Below are 8,066 nucleotides of genomic sequence, written 5' to 3' on the forward strand. Positions count from 1 at the left end.
AGGAAATTTTTCAATGTGACAGAAGGTAAAACTTCGTCTTAAAAAAGAAAAAAAGTTAAAACCTTATAAATTATGAATGATATCTCTCTATAAAGCTGTTATTTAAAAAAAAAAAACCTTATAAGGGAAGAGCAGGCTTTTTTTTTTTTTTTTGAAATAGAGTCTTGCCCAGGCTGGAGTGCAGTGGCATGATCTAGGCTCACCGCAACCTCCGCCTCCCAGCTTTAAGCAATTGTTGTGCCTCCGTCTCCCAAGAAGCTGGGATTACAGGTGCTCACCACCACGCCTGACTAATTTTTGTATTTTTAGTAGAGAGTAGGGTTTCTCCATTTTGGCCAGACTGGTATTGAATTCCTGGCCTCAAGCAATCCAACTGTCTTGGCCTCCCAAAGTGCTGGAATTACAGGTGTGAGCCGCCTCACCTGGCCTGGAAAAACAGCATTCAAACATGAGATAGGACCTTCACCAGAAAATGACTTTTATGTCTTCAGAATATTAATGTTCTTTCTCATCATCCTATATCCAGACAGATTTTTTTTGTTTCAGTAAGTATTCTGATTCCTTCCATTAAGTTGATATAATTGTTTAACTAGTATTTATTGTTGAGTAACTGTTACAACCACAGTGTTGGAGCTGGGAGGTTAAACACAAAAGCAAGTAGCTGTCTTATGATAGAATGTGTCTGAAAAAGCACAGTGGGAGCCATCAAAAGAAGTTATCAATTCTATCTAGGAGAACAGAGGAGTCTTTATCAGGAATATAACATTTGAGATGAATTCCAGGTATAGAAAGATGGGTACAGCATTGTACTCATAGTATGAACAGAGCCACTGAAGAATAAGGTTATATAACATGTATATCTAGCAGAGATACACCTAGTTTTTATTTTCTTTTGTTGGCAAATCATATTTTGGATTTGTAACACTACTTATTTTTTTTGAAGTCCTTTGAAATGTTTGGTCAAAAATGATTCTTAAGAGCTTATTGCTTTAAACGAAATATTTTGGTAAGACTATTCATAAGACATGAAGTGTCTGTAACTGAATGGATTCTGTTTTTCTGGTTCCTTGAAAGTGGTGACGTCTGTTGATAGAAAAGGAACCTGGTAGTTATATGATATGTAAAAGAAAGACTATTAACAAAATATGAAACATTTGATTGATTTGTATATACTGGTGATGTGTACTTTATATTTCACATTAAACTTACAATTTTTTTTTCTTTTTGAGACGGAGTCTAGCTCTGTCACCCTGGCTAGAGTGCAGTGCAGTGGTACGATCTCGGCTCACTGCAACCTCTGCCTCCTGGGTTTAAGCGATTCTCCTGCCTCAGCCTCCTGAGTAGGTGGGATTACAGGCACCTGCCACCACTCCCAGCTAATTTTTTAATTTTTAGTAGAGATGGGGTTTCACCATATTGGCCGGGCTGGTCTCGAACTCCTGACCTCATGATCCGCCCGCCTCGACCTCCCAAAGTGCTGGGATTACAAGTGTGAGCCACCACGCCCAGCCCCCCAAATTTTTTAATGAATATATATTAATTTAAATTGCTAGTAGATGATCAGAAAATAGAAATTATTTAACCACCATAATATTTGTGAATTTAAAAAAATGACAGTGATAGCTAACGTAAGTTGGTATTGCTTTTCTTTTCTGTCTTCCTGGAATTAAGAGTTATCATTGTATGGGAATGGTAATTGACATCTTTTAACTTACTCTGAAATGTTTTTGGGGGGAGTAAGGTACTTTTTACAGTCTACTCTACCATCTGAGCTATCAAAGTTTGCATATAAGTTACTTTTTTAAAAATAGCTCCATGACATTTTACATATAAATACACTACGGTGACCACTATCAAGAGCAAGAACATATCCATAACCCCCAAAAGTTATTCATGTACCTTTCTAGTCATAAATACCCTTACTACACCCCTGAGTAATCATTATTCTGGCTTTTCTCTCCTTAGGTTAGTTTTGATTGTTCTTGAATTTTTTCTGTTTTGGAGATGGAGTCTTGCCCTGTCACCCAGGCTGGAGTGCAGTGGCATGATCTCAGCTCACTGCAACCTCTGCCTCCTGGATTAAAGCGATTCTCCTGCATCAGCCTCCCAAGTAGCTGGGATTACAGGCACACACCACCAAGCCTGCCTAATTTTTGTATTTTTAGTAGAGACAGGGTATCCCCATGTTGGCTAGGCTCGTCTTGAACTCCTGACCTCAGGTGATCCCCCCATCCCTGGCCTCCCAAAGTGCTGGGATTACAGACGTGAGCCACCACACCCATCCTTGAATTTAATTTAAATGCAGTTATACAGTCACACAGCACATGCTCATTTGTATCTCACTTCTTTCGCTCATCTATTTTGAGAGTGTATCAGTAGCTTGTTTTTTGTCGTCTTTTTAAAAAATTGTTTAGAGTATTCCATTATATGAATAAATTACACTTTAAAAATATATTCGGCTATTACAAATGTTTGTTTTTTTTCCAGTTTTAGCTATTATGAATAAAACTGCTATAAACATTCTTGCACACAGCAGGATTTGTACATATTATACTTATTTAGACAATATTTGTGTATATATATATACACACTACTAATTTCTATAAAGTGTTTATTCTGAACATGGCTTCTTTGCCAGATATATGCGTTGTGTTCTGAAATTTTACATATAATATTACTTTGAGATTTTTTTTTTGCTTAGCTTCTTCAAAGACTAGAGCAGGAAAGAGTGACTTGATTTATAGAGTGAAGATCAAAAAAATTAACCTGGCAAACAAAACTGATTAATGTCTTTGTCATCATCTTGCATTAGTTGTCAAGCCTGTCTTGTATGGGGTACATGTGGGAATTTTTCAATATACCATTTTAACCCAAGGACAAATGACCTTTCAATAACATAAAATACATAGTATGCTTTTAAAGGTGTTTCTTATTTCAATAAGCAATGGAGTTAGTTTCTTCTTCCCGTTTTGCTTTTTAAAGTGAAAATTTTTTAGGTTTTTAAATTTCAGTAGGGATCCAGAAGGGAAATAATAGAACAATAGTAATAGCTACCTTTTTTAGCACTAAGTATGTGTCAGATACTGTGCAGTGCACTTGGATGTGACAATTCACAGTTCCACCAGCAATGTAGTTGCATATAGTTGTACCAGCAAAGTACCTGCTGCCCCATATCCCAACCAGTATTAGTTATTATATTTAATTTTTACTATCAGTGGATGTAAGTGATGCCAGCATATCTTTTTTTTTTTTTTTTTTTTGAGACAGAGTCTTGCTCTGTCTGTCGCCCAGGCTGGAGTACAGTGGCACGATCTCGGCTCACTGCAACCTCCGCCTCCCGGGTTCAAACGATTCTCCTGCCTTAGCCTCCTGAGTAGCTGGGATTACAGGTGCACGCCACCGTGCCTGGCTAATTTTTGTATTTTTAGTAGAGACTGAGTTTCACCATGTTGGTTAGGCTGGTTTTGAACTCCCGACCTCGTGATCCTCCCACCTTGGCCTCCCAAAGTTCTGGGATTACAGGCATGAGCCACTACATGTGGCCTAGCATATCATTAGTTTGCAATTCTCTGGCTACCAGTAAATTTGAATGATCTGCTCTTCTATTTATGTTCTTTGTACATTTATCTATGAAGTCTTTTTAAGATAACAGTTTCTAAACACTCTCCATATATTGTTTACTAATCCTTTTCATATGCATTATAAATATATTTTTTAATGATTTTATTTATGGTTTTATGCCATACAAGACACTTTCAGTTTTTATGTAGAAAATTGTGTCTTGGTTAAGACCTCTTCTGTCTCTATATTTTGTAAATGTGGTTTCCAACATTTTCTTGCAAGATTTTTATTCTGTGTGTTAATTTTTATGTCTTTAATCCATCTGGAATTTATTTTTGTATGTGGCATGAGAAAGCAGTTCGATTTTACTTTCTTCCAGATGGATAACCAGTTGTGCTACTCCTATTTTCCTACTCAGTAGAACTACCATCTTTGTCATATTTTAAATTCTCATATATGCTGGGATTGATTTCTAGATTGTTCTTTGTATTATTTGTTTGCATATTCCTGTCCCCACACTGTTTTGATTAAAAAGGCTTTGTATTATTTCTGATAGCTGTGAAAGCAAATCTTTGTTTTCTATCTCATACCTTACTTGACTATTCTGCAAATTTAATCTGCCATAAAAACCTTAAAATCTTTTATCCAATCTCACTACCACCATCACCCTATAAGGTTATGTGGAGATTGTTATTTGAATTGCATTTAATTTACATACCAGTTGAGGGTATAAGTTTAACATGTGAGAATGCAGTATGTCTTTTTATTTGTTCAGATCTTTCTTTTCTTTTTTTTTTGCCTTCAACAATTCTGAATTGCCTTCATAGGGATCTTGTAGCTTTATTGTTAAATTGGTTCCTAAGAATTAACTTAGCATGTTCACACTACAGCAAATGGAATAGTTTTGTCAGTTTCCATTTGTAGGTGCTAACTGCTACAATAGGGAAAAAGAGAGTGATTTTTACATTTTTTCTATTTGCCTCTTAATATTTTGATTAATTGTCCTAACTTTATATTGTCATCTTTTGAGATTTTCAGGTGTGTAATAATATCAGCAGTAAAGACGGTTTTACCTCTTTACAATGTTTATGCAGCCTACTACATTTTCTTGGTTTTGTCTTTATATTTTATAGAAGCATTAAGACAATGTTAAATGATGATGGTGATAACTAGCACCCCCATCTAATTCCTGAATTTAATTAAAATGGTTTTAGTTTTTCAATCTTTTGGAAAACATATTCTTTTTTTTTTTTTGGTAAACAATTTGTTTTTGGCCGGGCGCAGTGGCTCACGCCTGTAATCCCAACACTTTCGAAGACCGAGGCTGGTGGATTACCTGAGGTCAGGAGTTTGAGACCAGCCTGGGGAACATGGCAAAATCCCGTCTCTACTAAAAAAATACAAGAATTAGCCGGCCGTGGTGGCGGGCACCTATAATCACAGCTACTTGGGAGCCTGAGGCAGGAGAATTGCTTGAACCCCGGAGGCAGAGGTTGCAGTGAGCCAAAATAGTGCCACTGCACTTCAGCCCAGGTGACAGAGTGAGACTTAAAATAATAATAAATTGTGTTTCATTTAAGTGGTTTCCTTCTATCCCTGCTTTGGATTTTTTATTAGGAATGTTACTGAATTTTATCAGCTTTTTCAGGACTATTACTGATTTTCTTTAATTTGTTAATGGAGTAAGTTACATAATCTATCAACATGTGATAGACTTCTTATATTGAACTACTACCCTTGGCTTCATGGAATAAATTTTTATAGACCAAGCACCCCTGGTAGTCTTTGTCTTCTGGTGTTTGATTAAGAGCTCCTCAACCCTGGCCTCTAGGTAGAACTTGTCAGACTCAGAGGGAAGAAAGCTTAATAAGTAATCCACAGAGACTCTCATGGCTTCTCTTACCTTCAGTTGCCTGTAATTCTTACAGCTGTTTGGATCTTGTGAATCAAATAAGTTGGAGTTGAAAATGAAGGGGAAACAAAGGCACTTTCTTGTTCCCGGCTTCCAGAATCCTCTTCTGTCCCTTCTTTCTGATGGTTATTTTTATTTTTTTTTTTTTTGAGACGGAGTCTCGCTCTGTTGCCCAGGCTGGAGTGCAGTGGCGCGATCTCGGCTCACTGCAAGCTCCGCCTCCTGGGTTCATGCCATTCTCCTGCCTCAGCCTCCCGAGTAGCTGGGACTACAGGCGCCCGCCACCACGCCTGGCTAATTTTTAGTATTTTTCGTAGAGACGGGGTTTCACCGTGTTAGCCAGGATGGTCTCGATCTCCTGACCTCGTGATCCACCCGCCTCGGCCTCCCAAAGTGCTGGGATTACAGGCGTGAGCCACCGCGCCCGGCCTGATGGTTATTTTTTACCTTTTGTGTTGGTGGCTTAGCTTCTTATAATTCAGTGCTTAGTAGCAAAAATTTACAGCAAACTGCTTCTTCAGTAGATCATTTTAATAATGAGAGAATAATGAAATAGCAATCTATTCTGATGTTTTTCTTTCCTTCCATCCACTTGGCCTTGCTTATCTTTTCTTAAACTTATTTGCGTCATTTTCTCTAGTTTCAACTTCAGTGATAAGAATCTTTTCCCACAAACAGCAAGCTTTTATCCAGAAGCAAACTAGTAGCAAGCTCATATAACCAATATTTACATTTCTTTTTTTCTTTTTCTTTTTTTTTTTTTTTTTTGAGACGGAGTCTCGCTCTTTCGCTCTGTTGCCAGGCTGGAATGCAGTGGCACGATCTTGGCTCACTGGAACTTCCGCCTCCCAGGTTCAGTGATTCTCCTGTCACAGCCTCCCGAGTAGCTGGGACTACAGGCATGTGCCACCATGCCCAGCTAATTTTTGTATTTTTAGTAGAGACGGGGTTTCACCATGTTGGCCAGGATGGCCTCGATCTCTTGACCTTGTGATTCCCCCCAGCTTGGCCTTCCAAAGTGCTGGGATTACAGGTGTGAGCCACCGTGCCCTGCCAACCGATATTTACATTTCTAATTGTTGAAAGGAATCCCTGGAGGCCCAGCCACATTTTGCTAGTCTGGAAAAAATAATGTATTCAATTATTATGTTATTACTAAGCAGATTGTTTTGCTTTTTAATTAACAACTTCTGTCTGGTAGGTTTGTAATAGGTAAGAATTGAATAATATTTAATCATAAGAATATGCCTGTGGATACCCAACAATAAAAGGAGATCGATTTAGCAAAAAAGAATGTTGGCCATGGAGGAGGAAACCTGGGTACTAGTTTCAGTTCTGCCACTTCATTTCCTCTTCTCTGAACTGAGGTAGCTGAGGTAGCCTGTTGATTTTTCCTTAAGCTTTGACATTCTGGAAAATCAGACAGTGTGTTTGAGTCCTGCCCTCCAAAATAGGCCATAATTCCATTTTTTCACAACTGAGCACTCTTGCTGCCTTGTTCTACATGAAAATAGTGGCTGGTGGATGTTAGAACTGTATTGTCTGCTGTCATACAGCAATTGCTACAGTAGGTCCCTCTAAATTATTACTTGTGAACATAATTTTAAGCCCTATGTCTTATCCCTGTGAAGTTATTTTCCTTTGTGCGAGTTTATGTAAGTCATACTTGCTGGGAGTTCTAAAGGTTTCCTGAATTATAAGACTGGAAATATATTTGGTTTGTCCATGTTAAAATTGCTATTTGACAGTTTTTGACCCACAAATAGGCAATTTCATATGCCTCGACCTAATAATTATAGGTGAGTTAAACAGTTAACCATACTGGGGTTTTACTTGAAAGATCTTTCAACTTAGAAGCAGAATTGCCTTTTGTTTCATTGGACATTCATTGTTTATTCAATAAAAAATACCTTTTGAATGCCTACCCTGTGCCAACCCTGTGGTAGGCCTCATGGATATGCCCATAAATAAAATAAACTTGTTCACTGGTTTCAGGAAGTCTGCAGTCTAATGAAGGAAATAGACAGTTAACTATAAACAATCATAAAGTTGCATGGGAATTGTAGAAGAAAAAATATATACTGCTGTACTGCATATGACATGAAGGATTTCTCACCTAAGTGTTCTAAAAGGTCTCTTGCTCAGAAATTAGCCAGGGGTTGGATAGTTGGGGTGGGATAGGGTGCTGCATAGCAGATGTGGTCTTAAAAGTCAGAGAGAACAGCGTGTACTCAAGGGTGAGAAAAAGCTTGGCAGTTCCATAGAGTGTGAATGGAGGTAAGACCAGAGAGGTGGTAGATAGGCAACAGATCTTTGAAAGCTTCAGAAGGCATATTTAAGGTTTTGGGCAACAGAAGTGAATGAAGCATTTTAAGCAGGCAGGTTATATATTCCGGTTTATAAGGCAGTATGCAAAGTGGTTTCCATCTAAAGGCAAATTGTCTTAATTCAGATCCTAGTTCTGCTGTATTCTAGCCATTGAAATTGGGCAATTTAACATTCATAGGCTTTGGTTTCCCTATCTGTAAAATGGAATAATGATAGTTGTAGAGTTGTTAGAATTAACTTAATGTGTGAAAACTCTTAGTATAAT

The 8,066-nt window shown here is 37.9% G+C and overlaps 1 protein-coding gene across 8 annotated transcripts in view; it reads left to right on the forward strand.

Annotated features, from left to right (window-relative positions):
- RABGAP1 (RAB GTPase activating protein 1) overlaps nucleotides 1-8,066 on the forward strand; it is a 171,659-nt gene that overhangs the window by 89,426 nt on the left and 74,167 nt on the right. The gene's annotated exons all lie outside the window — the stretch shown is intronic.

Source organism: Gorilla gorilla, chromosome 13 (genome assembly GCF_029281585.2).
Source record: "Gorilla gorilla gorilla isolate KB3781 chromosome 13, NHGRI_mGorGor1-v2.1_pri, whole genome shotgun sequence".
NCBI lineage: Eukaryota > Metazoa > Chordata > Mammalia > Primates > Hominidae > Gorilla > Gorilla gorilla.